The 21,220-nt window shown below is 35.1% G+C and overlaps 1 protein-coding gene and 1 long non-coding RNA gene across 12 annotated transcripts in view; one reads left to right on the top strand and one right to left on the bottom strand.

Moving 5' to 3' along the window:
• LOC138333188 (sodium/calcium exchanger 1-like) overlaps window positions 1-21,220 on the bottom strand; it is a 198,659-nt gene that overhangs the window by 108,249 nt on the left and 69,190 nt on the right. Inside the window, exon 1 of one of the 11 annotated variants that reach the window (XM_069281379.1) lies at window positions 6,813-7,181. The exons of the other annotated variants lie outside the window; for them this stretch is intronic. The gene's annotated coding sequence lies outside the window, so the exon portion shown is untranslated. Of the gene's footprint in view, window positions 1-6,812; window positions 7,182-21,220 lie in introns of those variants that run through there. 11 annotated transcript variants of the gene reach the window in all.
• On the top strand, window positions 11,398-12,892 carry LOC138333187 (uncharacterized). Its single transcript, XR_011209961.1, has 2 exons — window positions 11,398-11,880; window positions 12,651-12,892. It is a non-coding gene; the product is annotated as an uncharacterized lncRNA (long non-coding RNA).

Genomic DNA, 21,220 nt, shown 5'->3' with positions numbered 1-21,220 from the left:
TGATAAAAGGGAATCTAGATGTGACTTGAAACAACTGATGAAAGGGTATCTAGATGTGACTTGAAGTTAACTGATAAAAGGGAATCTAGATGTGACTTGAAGCTTCTGATAAAAGGGAATCTAGATGTGACTTGAAGCTTCTGATAAAAGGGAATCTAGATGTGACTTGAAACAACTGATGAAAGGGTGTCTAGATGTGACTTGAAACAACTGATAAAAGGGTATCTAGATGTGACTTAAAGTTAACTGATAAAAGGGAATCTAGATGTGACTTGAAGCATCTGATAAAAGGGAATCTAGATGTGACTTGAAGCTTCTGATAAAAGGGAATCTAGATGTGACTTGAAACAACTGATGAAAGGGAATATAGATGTGACTTGAAGTTAAATGATAAAAGGGAATCTAGATGTGACTTGAAACAACTGATGAAAGGGAATCTAGATGTGACTTGAAACAACTGATGAAAGGGAATCTAGATGTGACTTGAAACAACACATAAAAGGGAATCTAGATGTGACTTGAAGCTTCTGATAAAAGGGAATCTAGATGTGACTTGAAACAACTGATGAAAGGGAATATAGATGTGACTTGAAGTTAAATGATAAAAGGGAATCTAGATGTGACTTGAAACAACTGATGAAAGGGTATCTAGATGTGACTTGAAGTTAACTAATAAAAGGGAATCTAGATGTGACTTGAAGCTTCTGATAAAAGGGAATCTAGATGTGACTTGAAACAACTGATGAAAGGGAATCTAGATGTGACTTGAAGCTTCTGATAAAAGGGAATCTAGATGTGACTTGAAGCTTCTGATAAAAGGGAATCTAGATGTGACTTGAAACAATGATGATGATAAAGGGTAATTATAGATGGACTAGATGTGACTTGAAACAACTGATAAAAGGGTATCTAGATGTGACTTGAAGTTAACTGATAAAAGGGAATTTAGATGTGACTTGAAGCATCTGATAAAAGGGAATCTAGATGTGACTTGAAGCTTCTGATAAAAGGGAATCTAGATGTGACTTGAAACAACTGATGAAAGGGAATCTAGATGTGACTTGAAACAACTGATGAAAGGGAATCTAGATGTGACTTGAAACAACTGATGAAAGGGTATCTATATGTGACTTGAAACAACTGATGAAAGGGTATCTAGATGTGACTTGAAGTTAACTGATAAAAGGGAATCTAGATGTGACTTGAAGCTTCTGATAAAAGGGAATCTAGATGTGACTTGAAACAACTGATGAAAGGGAATCTATATGTGACTTGAAACAACTGATGAAAGGGAATAAAGATGTGACTTGAAGTTAAATGATAAAAGGGAATCTAGATGTGACTTGAAACAACTGATGAAAGGGTATCTAGATGTGACTTGAAGTTAACTGATAAAAGGGAATCTAGATGTGACTTGAAGTTAACTGATAAGAGGGAATCTAGATGTGACTTGAAGCATCTGATAAAAGAGAAAACTAGATATATGACTTGAAGCATGTGATAATAGGGAATCTATATGTGACTTGAAACAACTGATGATAGGGAAAACTAGATATATGACTTGAAGCATCTGATAAAAGGGAATCTAGATGTGACTTGAAGCATCTGGTAAAAGGGAATCTATATGTGACTTGAAACAACTGATGAAAGGGAAAACTAGATATATGACTTGAAGCATCTGATAAAAGGGAATCTATATGTGACTTGAAACACCTGATAAAAGGGAAAACTAGATATGGCTTAAAGCATTTGATAAAACAGAGATGACTTAAGCATCTATCAGTGAAGAAAACAGTGGACATACGTCAAAATTTAAGGATTTAGGAAATCAACAAATTTTGTTTTTGATTCAATCCATTTTTATTTGTATCTGTTTAGTAGCCCAATATCAACATGTTCAAGTTAGTGTTTTTGGTTTTCAGAACAGTGGTAAATAGATTTGAATTTGTTTGGAAAAAGCGAGAAAAAACATTTTGAGTCCTTTTTTTTTAAACTCCTAAAAATGTCAGAAAAAAATAACCCAAATATGTGCTTTACAGATATGAAGGCTGTGCTACCAAGAAAATCACTACAAGCACAGTGCCTATAACTCTAGGGTTAAGTCACGTCTTGGCATTTAAAGTTTCTCCGCCATCTTTCAGTAATACTGTGTTTCCTATTGTGAGACTAATTTCCCCAGACTGTAATTTAATGATTACACTATGGTAGAGTGATGGATCAGGCTCAGACATCAGGACCAATATCAACCTTATGATGACATAATGCCAGGGAGGAGGAAACAACCAGTGGCACAGGTTAATGTGTGGTCCAATCACATATTGATTACAGACCCATCAGTGACACAATGGTCAGACATTGTAGACTGACCACTTGTCTGATCAACAGTGGTCAGTCTATAAGACCTGACCACTTCTCTGACCATTATCTGAGGAGATTCATTTGTTAGTAGATTGCTGTCTCATTTACCATACCAAAAATCAGACATTATCTCCAAGATTAAAGATAATCTAATTTGCCCAGACACAATCAATTACATGACAAGAGGTCCAATGTATACTACATAGGTTTCTATATAACTTAATTTCAATATTCACTAGAAATTATCATGTTTGATATCTTTAGGTCAAAAGCCTTTCTCAGGATAGCCTGGGTACATTGCCTGTTGATTTCTAAAGGCCTAAAGTAACTATGATGGAAATACTTTCGATGTTAGTTTTCAAGACAAATACTGAATTACAAAAGATGTTATTCAGAAGGACAGTTAAAAATTAACTGTAATTCCATGTCAGTTACATATGAATTCAAACAAAATCAAACAACTCTACCAAGATGCTGAACATGTTGCCTTCAGATAGGACCAAAGAGATATTTGGAAAAGGACTCAGAGTCCAAAGAAATTTGACAAAGCAGACGCAGATTCCATACTTATATATTTTATATATTTTCATGGAAAATACATTAACATGTTAATATAGAAGTACAAACCAATTAGTTATCAGATAAACAGCAAAAACTCCATAATACTAATTTAAATTGTATTGGAATCATGAAGACAAGAGATTGCAAAAATATTCCCAGACAAAAATTGCTCGGAAAATCAAATAGGAGCAAGGAGAAGAAAAAGAAAAATCAAACTGAGCCCATTAAAGCACAACTGAGACCTACATTTGACAGCATTGAGATTAAGAATGTAACACCTAGTTTCCTGATTATGTCAAATATCAACCTATATATCATACAGGAATCCTTATTTCTGTGACACCAATGAACACATTTAATAAATGTATTACACTTAATGAAACAAGAGATCCCAGAGGGATCTTGGCGCCCACCAAAGAATGATCTATGTCTGACAACAGAAAGAGGGATCTTTTCCCTGCTTTTCAAACTTTTACTACATACTATATATGAACCTTGAGAAAGATCTTTTCAGTACTTTCTGAGATATGTAGCAGTAACAAACTTCAATTATCAAAATTCAAGATGGCTACCTGTCGATCATCTTGCTGACCGATCTGTCCCAAAATGCAATATGCACAACTAGGGTCGTAGGGGAACCTACATATAAAATTTGAGAAAGATTCCTTCAGTACTTTCTGGGAAATAGTGTTAACAAACTTTAACTATCAAAATCCAAGATGGCCGCCAGTCGGCTATCTTGTTGACCGATCACTCCCAAAATGCAATATGCACAACAAGGGTTCAAGGGGAACATGCATATGAAATTTGAGAGAGATCCCTTCAGTACTTTCTGAGAAATAGCGGTAACAAACTTTAACTATCAAAATCCAAGATGGCCGTCAGTCGGTCGGCCATCTTGTTGACTGATTGGTCCCAAATTGCAATATGCACAACTAGGGCCCTAGGGGAACCTATATATGAAATTTGAGAAAGATCCCTTCAGTACTTTCTGGGAAATAGCGGTAACAAACTTTAACTATCAAAATCCAAGATGGCCGCCGGTCGGCCATCATTGTTGACCGATTGGTCCCAAAATGCAATATGCACAACTAGGGCCCTAGGAGAACCAACATATGATATTTGAGAAAGATCCCTTAAGTACTTTCTGAGAAATAGCGGTAACAAACTTTAACTATCAAAATCCAAGATGGCCGCCAGTCAGTCCCATCTTGTTGACCGATCTGTCCCAAAATGCAATATGCACAACTAGGGCCCTAGGAGAACCAACATATGAAATTTGAGAAAGATCCCTTCAAAACTTTCTGAGAAATAGCGGTAACAAACTTTAACTATCAAAATCCAAGATGGCCGCCAGTCGGCCATCTTGTTGACCGATTGGTCCCAAAATGCAATATGCACAACTAGGGCCCTAGGGGAACCTACATGTGAAATTTGAGAAAGATCCCTTCAAAACTTTCTGAGAAATAGCGGTAACAAGAATTGTTAACGGACGGACGGACGGACGGAAGGACGGACGGACGGACGGAAGGACGGACGGACGACGGACCACGGACGAAAGGCGATTTGAATAGCCCACCATCTGATGATGGTGGGCTAAAAATAACAGCTGTCTACCTTTCTAAAAAGAATTACAGAATCTTTAAGAGTTGCAATTATTATGATTGTGGTACAAGTACTTTCAGATGAAACTGCAGCACCCAGTTTCAAGAACATTCCTTTAAACTTTTAAGGAATTCCTTAACTGAAAATTCCCTACAGAAAATAAGGAAAAAATCTTCAGTTAAGAAGCTTTCCTTAAAATCTGTAATGCTTAAATTCAGGAACTCTGCTAACCGTCGGCTATATCTTATAATGCTGTGTGATTTGAAAATCCTAAGGAGAATTGTAAGTGAAGGAAGGTTGATGAAACTTGGCCCTTAAATCTTACATTCAGTTAAATAAGGAAAGAAATTATTAAATGTCAGGAAAGTTAATTAGATATGGTAAGAATCTCGTTATGCCTCGTAGATTGAAACGCTTACTAATGAATGGCATCTCAGATACTAATCGTGCCATAAATGGCTGGATAACGTTTCCATTAGGTGGTTGACCTATAAAAATCGGGGACGATCGACTGATAATATATTTTACCTATGTTAAACGTCTCAAATGTAATTAGTACATCTATCCCTATTGATTTAGCTTCACTTCTGACACGTTAATCAACGCCCATCAAAGGACCAACTTTCCAGTATAGTCCTACACACTGATACCTAATTATAACCATGAAATATTAACCAGGTCTTCCGTTGTACACTACCTGAACTTTGGTGCACTATACTGTTATGTAATTATATATACTGTGTTGCTTTTATGCAATAGTTCTCTGATCTTGAACCCTTCTAAAGTTTAAGATTATGTAGATACTTTCGTTTCCTGATTAATCTTTCATTCAGTCGCATCACAGTCCTTCAGTCCTAACAATAATACAAATTACTCCTTAATCCCCATGTAGGACCAAAATGACTGGGTTGAGTGGGTTGAGTAACTACCTATACTTTATATTATATATATATATATATGTTATATAATCTGTCCGTTATCCAGTGATTTAGTCAAAGTAATAGTTTTGCATAATAGCATTAGCATAGTGTTTGACCTAGGAATTTATATCATTGCATGTATGGACAAATACATAAATCAAAATGTCTGTTTCGGTTTATAAGATCCAATAGTCAATCTGGAATCCATGTTTGATTTGTAAGTATCACTTCATAACTAACTGTAGTCATTAAAATGTCAATTTACGAAAAGCCTCTGAAAGTTTATTTGAATGTATATAAATACCACAACTTTTTTTTTGCAATGTCATCCTCAAGATATTTCTCAAAGTATTGGATCCTTATAATAAATAACTTGACATGGTAAAATATTAATTTTAATTCCTGAAATTAACAAATTACATAGTAAATATAAGAATTGTGTCAACTATCCTGACTTATTATGAATTATATTTATATATTTATACAAAACGATAATTCAATTAAACAATTGAACAATAAAATTGTATTCAATTAACAGACAATTAATGAAATGATAATTCAATTAACAAACAATTTAATGGCAAGATCTGATTAACAGTCAATTAATTCTTTTATCATTTAATTTCCATTAAACATATAAAAGAAAACTAATTGACAACTAATTGACAATGTGCCATTAACATTATCAAATAGTTTTAAAGCTTGCTTATCAACAATCATCAAGGAATCATTTAAAATATATCAATTAACAACCTGATATATCGTATTTTTTTTTCAAATTTATTAACTTGAAAAATAATTAACAGAATTGTTCTTTAAACTACGTACATTTTATAGGTGGATTGTGAATTTGCCAAGATTCCTGAATAATATTGGTTTAGAGTTTATTCTCCATTTAAAATCAGGATATAAATATAAAGCTTTGGGGTCTTATTGTAACTCGAATTACTTCCAATATAAATATTCATGACCATAACTTATAGAAATATCGCAGGCCTTCCATCAGTACTTATATTGGAGACATAACTCACTATAAGATTCTTCAGTGTTGGCCAAAATTGCTGTTATATGTACTGTCGTAGCTATAAAGAGAAAGTTCAATGATTTGTGTGAAGTGAAGCATGTGTTGCTCTGAATGTCAGAGCGGCCAGCAACATTAGGGAATATCTGTCACTGTGGTCCCCATGTACAGATGTCTTACCATGCTTTAACCTGAGTTTTATAGGTGTAGGGCGCCATGTAGTGCATGGATACTTCCTCTCACAACAAATTGCTAGAGCAAGAAAAATATCTAAGGAGTGATGTGTCTTTTTATACACATAAATACCTAGATATTAAAGAAATCCACAGACATGCAGAAACACTTACCTTCTTAATGTCGGCTATGTTAAATCACAAACTAATTTTTTCCCACGAATAAAAACATCATCACAATATGTCCTAAAACATTTCCACACACAGGTTCAAATATATAAATATATTGTAGTGAGGCATTAATGTGAATACACAACAAAACAGAGAACTCGACAATGATCCTGGCCCGGTGTTTAATCCTTTCTTTGAGTATTCAATGTCTCAGTGAGTGTTTGATCATACAGCACAACAAACATCGAGGTACATTGGACCGCCACTGTACAGACAGTTGACATTTAAATGTCCCGGAGAGCTGTCCAATACTTATGACCATTCACTCCACAAAATTACTCAATTTAGTTGAAAGAGAATATGTATTTAATTCTTATAGCATTGTTGTTTTATAAGGTGAAGTGTCTAGGTGACCATACGAGTGAAACCAAGTGCCGCAATTCAAAGCCCCCTGCCAAAAATAACTTTGCTTACGTCAAACCGTGTCGGTGATTACTGGTTTCATAAGCTGTTCAGTTTTATTTGTACGACAGATCACAGCAACTTGTATGCATAAAGAAAAACTTCAATATAAAGAAAATCTTGGAAGTTAAATATGGAGTTCATGGAGTAGGGTATTGTTATTAAAAGGCCTAGGTCACAATGGGCTCATTTATTTACATGTAATTACAGAAATGGGAATTCAACAATACATAGAACTATACAAACCCAACAAGCTAGCATTCAATGACAGTAATTATGATAACATAGATATCCTACAGAAACCATTCAATGATATATACTGTAATCAAGCCTATAAGTCATTAACAATAAGTTTACAGGACAACCCTTTGTCATGTCAGTTCCTGTGGTACCTCACTATTGATGTAGTAATTATTTTTTAATATAAAAATTCTATATTGTATGGGAACAATAAATGTCCTGTTTGACAATTTTTTTCTATTAATCTTTTATTCATTTCTGTGAGAATACTTACTTACCTAATCTTTACTTTCCAATTGTATCATAACCTTTAAGACATCTGTATATGAATATAGTAATGACAATTTTTGACATTGATAAATCAGGTGATCACTCTTGATAAAACGACTGAAAGGGTAAACATGGATCATGTGTGTCACGCCATTTGATTCTATTCATGTTTTAACACCATTTCATAGAGACAACGCACCACAATTTCACCAAGATGGTTAATACAAATGAACTATAAATTATGACACATCATGATCAACAGTAAAGCCTGCCTAAAGGGACCACCTCTGAATAAAGACCACCTGCTTATTGGACCTGGCTTTCTTAGGATCCCAAACATCAAATTTCAAAACAATTTGACCTGTGTATAAAGTCTATAAAACGTTTTGTATTGTAACCATTGTCTTTATAGACAGGTTTGTGTTAAATATGTAGACTCTTAAACCTTCTGACCTACATGGGTCTGGTGTTGTCCTTTTAACTCTAAATGCTTAATGCTTTTAAACGAAAGTAAAGCTTAATCTATTGGGTGAGTCAGCAATATTTTACTGTGAATACAGTCAAACCTACCTTTTGTAATGACCTGTGTATAAAGACCACTCAAAGACCACTTTCTTAGGGTCCCAATTGGTAAAGTTTGACAAAATTTGACCTGTGTATAAAGACTAATAAGGCTAATAATTCTAATCAAGTTTGACTAATTTCCTATGAAAATTGGGCAAATAATTTTCACAAATATGTTTTTCCTTTATAAACTAAAGTAAACTCGACCCCTCCCCAGGGGATAACGTGAGACCCCAAGGTCATATAATTCACAATTTTTATAAAACACCTTAAGACCTTTCCATCTATAATTATTTGATTCTACTATTTCCAGAATTTTAGAAGATTTTTGAAGTTTTAGCCTATTTGACCCTTTTTTAGCCCCGCCCCTCTGCCCCTAGGGGGTCGGCCAGGACCAATGTGGATATGATATTAAAATGCTAACTCAGGCTAATAATTCTAACCAAGTTTGACTCATTTCCTATGAAAATTGAGCCAAAAATGCTCATTAATTTGTTTTTCCTATATAAACTATAGTAAACTTGACCCCCTCCCCAAGGGGAACATGAGATCCCAGGGTCATATAATTTACAATTTTTATAAATCAAACTTTAAGACCTTTTCATCTATAAAGTGTATTTGATTCTACCATTTCCAGAATTTTAGAAGAATATTTTTGAAGTTTTCGCCTATTTGACCTTTTTTTAGCCCCGCCCCTCTGCCCCTAGGGGGTCGGCCAGGACCAATATGGATATGATTTTAAAATGCTATCTCAGACTAATAATTCTAACCAAGTTTGAGTCGTTTCCAATGAAAATTGAGCAAAAAATGCTCATAAATGTGTTTTCCCTATATAAATATAGTAAAACTGACCACCTCCCCAGGGGGAAACGTGAGACCCCAGGGTCATATAATTCACAATTTTTGTAAAGGACCTTAAGACCTTTCTATCTATGAAGAGTATTTAATTCTACCATTTCCAGAATTTCAGAAGAAGATTTTTGAAGTTTTAGCCTATTTGACCCCTAAGGCCACTGGGGGTTAGTCATAGAAAATTTGTTAATAGGATTAAATGGTCATCTCATACTGATAATTCTGACAACATTTGACTCATTTCCTATTACAAATGACCAAATAATGCTCAAAAATGTGTTTTCCCAATATAAACTATAGTAAACTTAACCTCCTCCCCAGGGGGAAACTAGAGACCCCAGGGTCATATAATTCACAATTTTTGTAAAGGACCTTAAGACCTTTCTATCTATGAAGAGTATTTGATTCTACCACATCTGTGAGTAGAGAAGAAGATTTTTGAAATTTTACCCCTTTTGGCCCCTCCCACAGCCCCCTGGGGGGTGGGGACCATATAATTCACAATTTTGATTGGCCTTATGCCTTAGAAGGTTTGTGCAAAATTTCATTGAAATTGCTTCAGCAGTTTTGGAGAAGAAGTCGAAAATGTAAATAGTTTACGGACATACGACGGACAAAAGGCGATAAGAAAAGTTCACTTGAGACTTCGTCTCAGGTGACCTAAAAACAAGATGGCTACCTGTCAGCCATCTTTTTGACTGATCTGAATATGCAATATGCACAACTAAGGTCCTAGGGGAACTTACATATAAAATTTAAGACAGATCATTTCAGTACGTTTTTGAGAAACAAATGGTAACAAATTTTAAATTAAGTTTCAACTATCAAAATCCAAGATGGCGGCCTATCGGCCATCTTGTTCACCTTTCAGTCCGAAAAATTTGATATGCACAACAAGACCCCTAGGGAAACCTGCACATGCAATTTGACACAGATCCCTTCAGTTCTTTCTGAGAAATAGCGGTAACAAAATTCAATTGTCACAATCAAAGATGGCCTCCTGTCGGCCATCTTGTTCATCGATCTGTACCAAAATGCAATATGCATAACCAGGGACCTAGGGGACCATGTACATGAAATTTGAGACAGATCCCTTCAGCACTTTTTGAGAAATAGCAGCAACAAACTTCAATTGTCAAAATCCGAGATGGCGGCCTGTCGGCCATCTTGTTGATCGATCAGTCCCAAAATGCAATATGCACAACTAAGGTCCTTGGGGAACCTATATGTGAATTTTGAGAAGAATCCCTTCAGCTTTTTCTGAGAAATAGCGGTAACAAATTTTGATTGTCAAAATCCAAGATGGCGGCCTGTCGGCCATCTTGTTGATCAATTGGTCCCAAAATGCGATATGCACAACTAGACCCCTAGGGAAACCTACATGTGAAATTTGAGAGAGATCCCTTCCGTACTTTCTGAGTAATAGCGGTAACAAACTTTAACTATCAAAATCCAAGATGGTGTCCTGTTGGCCATCTTGTTCACCGATTGGTACCAAAATGCAATATGCATAACCAGGGACCTAGGGGACCATGCACATGAAATTTGAGACAGATCCCTTCAGTTCTTTTTGAGAAATAGCGGTAACAAACTTCAATTGGCCATTTTGTTGACCGATTGGTGACAAAATGCAATATGCACAACTAGGGACCAAGAGAAATTTGATAAAGATCCCTTCAGCACTTTCCAAGAAATTTCGGTAACAAGAATTGTTAACAGACGGAAGGACGGACGATGACGTCTGATGATGGTGGGCTAAAAAGTAATGCTACAATCAGAAACTTAAGCCTGAAAAAGAGTGTATCTCGAGGAGCCAGGTTTTGGGTCTTAATTCTTCGTCAGACTAAAATACCAAAGTAATTAGGTGTGTAAGAGTCTAGTAAGTGTTCAGGTCATACATGTTTGATGAAGGTCAGGTTGATCTGTGGCTGAACATACACAGTTAAGTCATGGACACAGGTGGACTTGTTTACGACTAGCGGCACACGTAAACATTGTCCCCAATTTTTCTCTCAGTTTGGCTATTCCATTTTTGCATATATGTTAACATTTTGAAATTTTTAAGTTACAAATTTGTATTCAGTTTTTTCATTGCATTATTTATCTCCTACACTGATTAAGATGCTCTGGAAAGATTTCATTTTGAACCCCTGCACCCCTTCTATCACCATCTCAAATGTTCGGAGTAGTCTTCAAATGATTTCATTTAAAGCGAATAGTCGGGCAAGTGACTGTAAAATCGGTAAAAAATGGTATTAATATATCCGGTATAATTTCTTATGAATTAGAAAAATAAAACTTTCCGTCAAAATCGCTGTACATGCGAAGAAAATAATAATATCTATGGGAATCCTAAAAGTCCTCCCGGACGGCTAAGAGTGCAGTTCAATCTTAACGCATGCGCAACACCCACCACTCTCCGTAGTAAACAAAACATGGCTACCGTAGTTTTGAACCAAAATGTTTCCGCCAAAACAACCAACTGACTCACCTAAAATGCGAAAGGAAAGGCAATGGAGCAGCGACAATCCCAACAACTGACTCGGTAAACATTACGACGCATGGAGAGTGTTAATACAACTTGTTATAGTGAAGAGAACAGTTCAAACGAGCACGCGGCTCCGGACCGCTACTGTACGTACCTAGGCCTACTACGTACCCGGTACTCCCTGCTCAGCTGATTGTGAGTGAGTCTTCGTATTTTGATCATTATGTAAATAGTCCCTAGCAGTATTTTTTCATAAATGAGTGGTCACATATGGTCACATGTTTCATACCTGTTCCCCAATCGCGTAAAACGTAACCCTGGGGTAAATAGCGGTTCTTTAGTGGGGCCTCTTTAGGGGTAATGAATGCCCTGTATGCTACCGGTCAATTCATACAGTTCTGATGTATATATTTATAGATTTTTAATTTGTAAATTTTTGTTCTGTACATGTTCTGGTAGTGTTATACACATACATTGTATATAGGATTTACATTGTAGGTTAATTGGTAAAATTGTATTGTATATGTTCTGATATACACATATACATATATATGTACATGTAGGTTTTAGCTTGTTCTTTAGATATATTTGGAGGACACATACAATATTATTTCTGGTCATAATAATAAATAGTGTTTGTATATTTATTACAACTGTACCTGGTTCATGTGTATATATGACAAACTTTACAGAGTTGAAATGTACTGCAGCCATGTATCATTTATAATTATTCTGAATTTTTGTTGGAACTATAGATAATGAATTTTGTATCTTTTTTGAAACAATATTTGATTCTATCAAATGCATCAGTGACACATTCACAACTTATAAAATGTTTTCTCTAAAATAAAAAAAAAACCTGTAGAATGAACCTACATTTATTCATTTATATATATTTGAAATTGATCATTTCAATTTTTGTCATATTCAACAGATATAAAAAAATTGCTGGTTCTTTTTTTCAGGCACCATGCATGCATAGTGACATGAATACAGAAAGTTCATCCCTTGGACCTGTATACAAGTGTATGTATACATATACATACAATTAGCATCATATGAAGACTGAAGAATGTTGATTTGAGTGCTCTTGAAAGTAAACTTTTCCAATATGGACCTAGAAGATCATGAACAGAACATTTAAACAGTATTAATTTATTAAATGTTCCTTTCAACTGTAATCATTAAATAAAATTATGATGCAATACTTTTTCATTGTTTAACTTTGTAGAAATATTTGTGTTTATATTAGTCCTCTAGATCCAGTGATTATAATTCTTGCATCCATATGCCTGCCCATTTGTTTGTCAGGGCTTGTGAGATAGCTTTTCAATTACTTTTAAAATATAAGGATTTTTTTTACATATAGCAATATAGATAACATTGTCTTAGGATTTCTAAATTCTACTTTACAAGAGAGTAGACTCAACATATAAATAAAACCATAAAACTAGCAAGTTATCTGAAATGTTAAAAATCTTTTTGTCTGAACCAAATTTCACATTTATTGTCTATGTGTAACTTGTACATAGACCATTTATGTATTAATACTGTAGTAACAGTGATTACAAACACATAGACTAAAATGTAGTATGTAGTACTATGTACATCTGTCTTTGATTTGAGTTCTAAACAAAAAAGTGGTACCTATTGGGAAGTTGTGACTTGGGCGGAGGGTGAAATACAGAAGAAATAGCTACACATGGAAAAAAGAAAGATATACAGTACCATATGGATTCAGAGTTGCTCCAAAATCAATGAGACTAAATAACCAAAAAAAAGCCATGTAAACCCCAAATATGCAATGACCAGATCAATGATAAAGCACCCTTCCACTTCCAGTTATCTGTAGCTATTTCTTCTATATTTCAACCCCCCACTCAAGTTACAACTTCCCAACCTCATGATTCTTCTGTCTTTTAGCCCCCCCACCCCCAACCCCAACACACACATACCTGATTGATTGTCATGTTATTTCAGGTTCCTATTCAGGTATTATTCCTAAAAACCAAAAAGGGTATACACACTGTGTACTCTCAAAGGAGGGGAACCACTTCATTCAAAAATGGAATTTACAATTTCATCTTAATTTTGAAATTTTCAATTTAATTATTAATTACTGGACTATTAAAACAGTATAGAACCCCTCGGCTACATACAAAGTACTGTGGTACACATTTCTCTTAATTAATTACTTTTCTTCAACTCAATCATCTTTTTCTCCAGAGCACAAAAAAGAACAGGAAACAACAGAAAAGGAAAGTAACATACATGTAGGCCTATATGTTTTCTGGAAATATATATGATGTGTTAATTTCTCACAGCATAGGCCTACATGAATGTGAAGAATTAAATATTATCAATGTTTGAGAGAATTTCCTAGTTGTAATTCTATAGCAGCTACATGGAATGTACGTTTACATATATACATTGTACGATACATACACATCATAAAAGTTTCTTTCCTTCCAGCTGGACATTCATGTCATCTCTCTCCAGAACTCAAAATATTGTTTACAAAAAAAACCAACCAGAGACATAGATAATTTATAATAAATCTCTGCAAAAAACTACACGAATAATTGAACACATATATTGTACTTGTAAAATATCTATGTATGAGCTAATTTATTTTACACATCTTTGACAGCTACATGCATGGACGTTCTATGGAACGTTTTCGTGTGGTTTTAAATGGGAAATTATGTTACGATTATTTGTATTTAACCTTCATGATGTCGGTTGATGTAAAATACGACGAATGTTATGCTGCAATAATTGCCCCTTGCCGGGGCCCCCATCTCTGCATCGGCCGAATATTTGTGTCGATTTCCATGTACAAGATGCTTTTTATCGAAAAATGATTACAAGGCATTGTCATTAATGTAAGAATACTTCATTTGCATCAAATGTATCATCTCAAAACAACAATTTGCATACCGCATTAGTGGTTTATCACACGAAACGAAACCGACACGACTGAGAAACACATGTCCATGTTGACATTTCCACGCAGCCTCGTTTTCAAAGAGTTTGGAGAATTTATATTTAGAACTGTGCTAAATTTACACGGGGCTTCCCCAAAATTTCAATGGTCAAAACTGGACACCGTAAGCAGAACTTGACCATCATTATGGTATACAATGACTTTTGGAAGGCCAAAGAACGCATTTAGACTGGTTTCCTTTGCCCGACTATTCACTTTAAGGCCTATGGAGTAAAGGACTAGGTATGGTAAAGGTCTTTTGTGGCCCCCAAATCCGCTTGTTTTTAAAGTCTGTAATTTTAAGATGCTAATCTTGCATTTTAAATATTAACTACATACCTGACATATTTGATAGTGCTATTAGGTAATATAGGAGTTCTAGTTGCCATGGCAACCATTTTTATCATACATAAATTATGCAAAATGTGAAAATTTCATCAAAATTGGCCTTTTTTATGCAGTTTTTCATCTAGTTAACATAGAGCGCATTCTAGAACAAACGTTATATTTCTCAAAATGATGTATTCTTCGTGTCTGGTAATTTCCTTAAAATATACAGTTTGTTCTAGGTTGTGCTCTAATGCTTTTAAAAGTAAAACTATCAAAAAATATGCCAAAATTGACCAAATTTTCAAATTTGGATAATTTATGCAAAGTTACCATGGTGTATGGCAAAAACATAATTCCTGTCAACAAAAATATCTTGAAGCTTTTATCAGGGGCGTATTCAATATTTCAAATGCAGCAACTTAATTTCTAAATACTTAATTTGAAATTTGGTAGATTTAGGGGCCAAAAAGAGCCATTACCATATCTAGTCCTTTTTGCTGGGGATGCAAAAGCAATTTCTACCGATATTCCCCATAAACTAAACACTCCCTATAACCAAGTAAATAGCTACTAATCTAGAATGTCCATGAGATATAAATGCATTCACCTCCTTGTTTCAAAGCACCATTAGAAGTGACATGGCTGACAACATAATGCCTCCCATTGCTTTATGTGGGCACATAAACCAAAACACCAATTAATGTTAAATTAATCATTAGCTTTTATGTTTGTATCAACACACAATAGATTTCCTTGGGGAAAGTACACAATGACCTTAAAACAAGTTTGTCTATAAGTCGTCAACAAATAACACATCATTACCAACTGTTACTTTTAATTCCTCCGAAATTTGTCTGGCCTTTAAACCATGAAGCATCGATCACCAGAACACGACAGGAAGTGAGTATTATTGAGCTACCTGCCATGCTCCACACCCCGTTAATTAATCAATACCTATATCAGGCCAGGAAACCCAATTTGTAAGCTGCTGGAGGATTACTTACAGGTCAATGATCAAGCTGTTCAAAGTGCCATGGTTGACCGCAACACAAGCAAAAAGTTTGTATCACCCTTCCTCCAAAACCATGCTACAGAATACTGCTGAATCAACGAGAACATCTAATCACTACATACAAGTCAGTTCTACCCTCTTACAATTAACCATACTTCTGATCAATAGCCTCTTCCAAAGATAAGCCAACATTGCTGTAGCATATAACAACAAATTTTAAGAACAACCCCCTCCCCCTCCCCCTGGTCAAAGCAGATAACAGACAATTTCAGTGGACATTTCCTATACTTCATTTATGAAATTTATATATGTTTAGTCTTATTGTGTGGCAATACTTCACAGGGAAATATTAGGGGTAAAGGGAGAGTGTAGTCATTAACAGAGTCCCATACAATTTGATGCTTATAGCTGAAATGGAAAGGCTGCAGTGGGTTGGCCGAGTGGTTAAGACGTCCTTCACATCTTATCACAAGCCCTCCCCCCCCCACCTCCGCCATCTCTAGGTAGCAAGTTTGAATCCAATGTGGGGCATTTACCAGGTACTGACCGCTGGTCGGTTGTTTTTCTCTGGGTACTCTGGTTTTCCTCCATCATCAAACCTGGCACGTCCTTACAGACCTTGGCTGTTTATAGGACATAAAACTAAACATACAAATCCAAAGCTAAATTGGAAGAACATCCAGTTATAGTGTTGAGATCTCTGGTTCAAACTGTGGGAGAGGTCATGCATTTTTCATTCACTGTTACATTATTGGACAACTTACATAATATACAATTGTTTCATTGGTACTGGGGGAACAGTCAAATCATTGCCCCTCGGTAGCCGGGAAGACCTTTGGAACTGTTGCCCTGCCGAGGGCAACAGTTCCAAAGGTCTTCTCGGCTACCGAGGGGCAATGATTTGACTGTTCCCCCAGTACAAATGAAACAAATGATTTATTACCTGACTCACTATTTAAGAAACTGAACAAATTGTAGTAAGAAGGATAGGTGAGGTAACAAATTATGGATGATTTCATATTTATTACATCGAAAGTAACAAACATTTTGTGAATATATGTGTCAAAACTGTTAACAAAAACAAGTCAATGTCAACTGGAATATATCAATAAATCCAAATCCTGTTTGGAAATATCCTGAAATCTGCAGCTGTCACTGTTGGGTTCAGCCATTTTCTGCAGACGACAACAAACAATCTGGATCCGAAAAACACTTGAGGTGGGGTCCCGCACGGGGGAAATGTCTGTGCATACTTTTTGCGCATGTAACAGTACGGTGCAACAGTCGACTGTTACACCCTGGCTGATGTTTACGATGTTTTGGTCGTGTAAACGGATTTAACAATAAAACAGTCAAAAATGTGTATTATACTTAAATAGAGAGTCAGGTAATATTCCTATTGTTACATTCACATCATCTCTTTGTTTTAAAATGTAGGATGACAATTAATTGTGGTCAAGTCATCCACCTTTTTGTCTATATCACCTTTTACTGAACACCTAAAAGTTGATTAAAGACCCATCAACAATTCACTATCCAAGTCAGTAGAAAATGTGGTATGGCAAATGGACCGATAATAAATGGGACATATAACATTTGATGAGATTATAATTGTACAATCCTGATGATGATGGACCTAAAGCTGTATTGACCGGTATAATTTGACCTTGAGTGACCTGGCCATCAATCACCGCTGACTGATGGACACAATGGATGAATAGACCTTGTAGGTGGTAGGTACATTAGTATGAACAAAAGAAAAAGTAATGTCAAGAATGGGCAGTCACATTAGGTCATTCCTAAAGCCCATATGTTTGTCTGATTATGCTGAGGATGGAAAAGTTGAGCTCTGGTAAATAAGTAATGCGGTAAGTCGACTTGGAACCTTAAGTCCCCGAGGACTTATTTTATAGTTACCCTGAATGATAAATCTTCTGCAACAAACATGTAATACTTGTCATTTACAGTTTAACCAAATACCATATTTGACCCAATAAGTGCCCATGTCCTTATAAACACCTTTCCTCCTTTTGAGGCCTCAATTTCAATTGCAAGTCAAAAGACCAAAACTATCAAAACTGTATAGGTTTGCAATAATTTTGTCTTATTAATCATCTTCATTTTTCAATTTTCAAACACCTTAGGTGCTTATTGGGTAAAATTCAGGACAGTCGATGCCAATGGCAATTTGTGTTTACCCATTTCCTCTTACATATCTTATTTCTAATTCAAAATAAATGACATTGAACTGCATGATCTTGAAATCAATCAACTTTGATAAAGATACTAGATTGTGTACTTTAATCTTCCTTTAAAATGTTTTTTCACAAAGTTTTCCAGAATCAATTGATATAATGTCACATGCAGTCAATGTTACTACAGGATTCAATAACACAAAAGGACGACGCTCTAATAATGAGACCATCATTGCAGCAAACATATCTATTGCAATCTTTTCATTATATGATTGTTATTAACTGTGAAAGAAATTTTAATTTTAAGAATTGCTACATTGTTGACAGAGCATAATCAATAGTATGGACAATAATTTATTGGTATTTACTTGTGTATAAATATTAATATCTTATTAACCCATTAAGATACACACAATTAATTGTTTTTAGCAAATACACAATAAGCAGTTCATTCTATATACAGGAAAAGGTATTTTTTTCAGGATGCAATTAAATATTTTTAATATTTCTATATTGAATTACCAAAAAAGGCTCAAAACCTTTTCAATGGTGGTTAACATTTGTTATTGAAGAAATGTGTTAATTCATCTGGGTTTTTTTTTTTTTTTTTTGTGGACAAAAATTGTCATTCTTCTGCATTAGAGCACCTTTAAAGCAAGAATGAACACATATGTTGTGTCTTGAATCTTCAAAATGTTTCCACGGACCCCTAAATTCAGGGTACATCTCTTTCTTCAGGCTCAAATGAGTATCTCTGACTGTCTGATCTCAAAACATCCTACATCACAGGATGAAACCATAAATACCTACAGTTTCATTAAAACCATTGTAATTATACTAATGACAAAGTAATTGTTGTTTTGTATTGTAGAACAAGATAAATTCTCACATTTACCATGCAAAATTTATCAGAAGAGACACTATGCATACTATTATTCAAAGAAGACATTTCCATTTGTTTAACTGTTAACTATGTAAAAGACCATTACAGACTGTGTTCACATTCCAATTCCATGTCTTTATTGTTTTCCCTGGAGTCTAGCAACCGCTTGTGTTCGAGTAAACAATTAAACAATGATATGAAATTTTGAGATTCTTATTGATCTCATATTGACTGCTTGGCCTCAATAAGTTATGTATTTAATCCTAAAGGGTCAGATACCCTCACAATTTACCACATAGTACTAATTAAAGTCGCTATCATGTGAAATTAGTTTGGAAAAGCAATTGAAAAGGTAGTTAGTTTTATAGTGTTCAAATGAAGTTTGGAGCAGTGACATATGGTTATACTTCTGATGTAATCTTTAACATCACAATTACTAAGGCATGTGTAAATAAACTTGGAGGGTAGCGTTCTTAATTTTGAACTAAAATTATCCAATAAGTGGTACAATATAGTAATATGACAAGTCTATAATGGGATAGAAAATTAACACATCTTTTATCACACAACAGGAGGCCTATAGGGCATAACGGTCATCTGACTATTGGTGCATACAAAACAGTGAAAGTATATAGAATTGGGAACAAATCTTTGGATAAAATACAAGACCAAATCGTTTGAACAGTAAATGCCCACCTTTTCACTGAATAACTATTACGATATTGCATACTTCACACTCTAGTTAAAGTTGTCAGTTTACCAGTGTAACCTTGAAAGTTTGGTTAAGATTTTCAAGTAAACAAACTCCATCCAGCATGCATCATCGGAGATCCATGGATGATCACACTACACTACGCTACACTTATCATCCTTGGGCAAACTCCTCGTAAAATCCTTGTAGGTAATTTATACGCATGAAGAATTTGATTGGTTCCAGTACAGTTTTGCGATGGGATTTCATCCAATCAGAGTAAGCGTTATGTACAGAATACGGCAGCACAACAAAGATGGCCTACATTTGCACTGGGCGAATGTTTGGGTACGCGATACTGTGAGCGCACGAGCAATATAAACTATGAACAAAAGCATTGTTAGCTTCGTTCATAGCAGTATAGGAATTTATTAGGTATTTCTGTAAAAATATTATGCTTTATTAGGGCAGAAATAGGTATTGTCATATGAATGTTTTATACTAATAGTCTTAATGTTATTAGGTATAAGGTATTAATTAGGGCAAGTAACATTATTGGGTCTGTGTGACCTGTATGTTAGTGGTCTGTGTGACCATATCTTCATCAATGTTATCGTAATAACGCCTGGTCTGTATGACCTTGCACTTTGGTTTTGATGTCTCCATTCAGCTTATTTGTTTTGTTCAGTTTGTTTACACACTGGTTACAGACATGTCCGTTCATCGACTCAATAGATAAACACTGAAATATTTCCCCATATTGTTCTTGACTAGTTTTGGAAGATAGAGATCTGTATGATCTTTCCTTGATCGTTTTTTTACAAAACTCATATGCCATTTTTTGTTTATCTTCAAGCTAATAAACCAGCCTTCATTCTGAAGAGTTCCGAACTTATATATCGAGTATTCTAATTGGTCAATTCTAGTATGTGAATTAGCATATTTTACGAGGATTTTACTAGGAGTTCGCCCACGGGTGATAAGTGTAGCGTAGTGTAGTGCGATCATCCGTGGGTCTCCGACGATATCCAGCATGCTACATGCTCAATATCTGGGTAATTACAGCCTTTCACTTATTGACAAATTGTTTTCTTCAAACTTCAACTATTGGCCTCTGTGACCTTTAATGTAGGGTAGCAATTCATCCTCGCAAGTTACACGTGCAATATTAACCTCTAGACCTTCTGCTAATTGACAAGAAGATGTTTTAGGATTTTAGCCTATTTGACCTCTGTGAGTTTGAATGAAGGTCAAGGTCATTCATTAGAACAAACTTCTCAGCATGTTATTAGACAAAATATCAGTAGCCTGGGGAGAAGTTGTTTGAATGAAAATTGTACACATGGCAGAAAGTGAAAAATGGACAATGGACATTGAGAGTGAAGCAATCCCTAGTGAAAAAAGCAGTGGAATTCCAGTGGAATTCCGGTGGATTCCA

The sequence above is a fragment of the Argopecten irradians genome, chromosome 10 (assembly GCF_041381155.1).
Source record: "Argopecten irradians isolate NY chromosome 10, Ai_NY, whole genome shotgun sequence".
NCBI classification, from domain to species: domain Eukaryota; kingdom Metazoa; phylum Mollusca; class Bivalvia; order Pectinida; family Pectinidae; genus Argopecten; species Argopecten irradians.
Note: the sequence above shows the minus strand (reverse complement) of the source record. Positions and strands in the feature narration are given on the sequence as shown.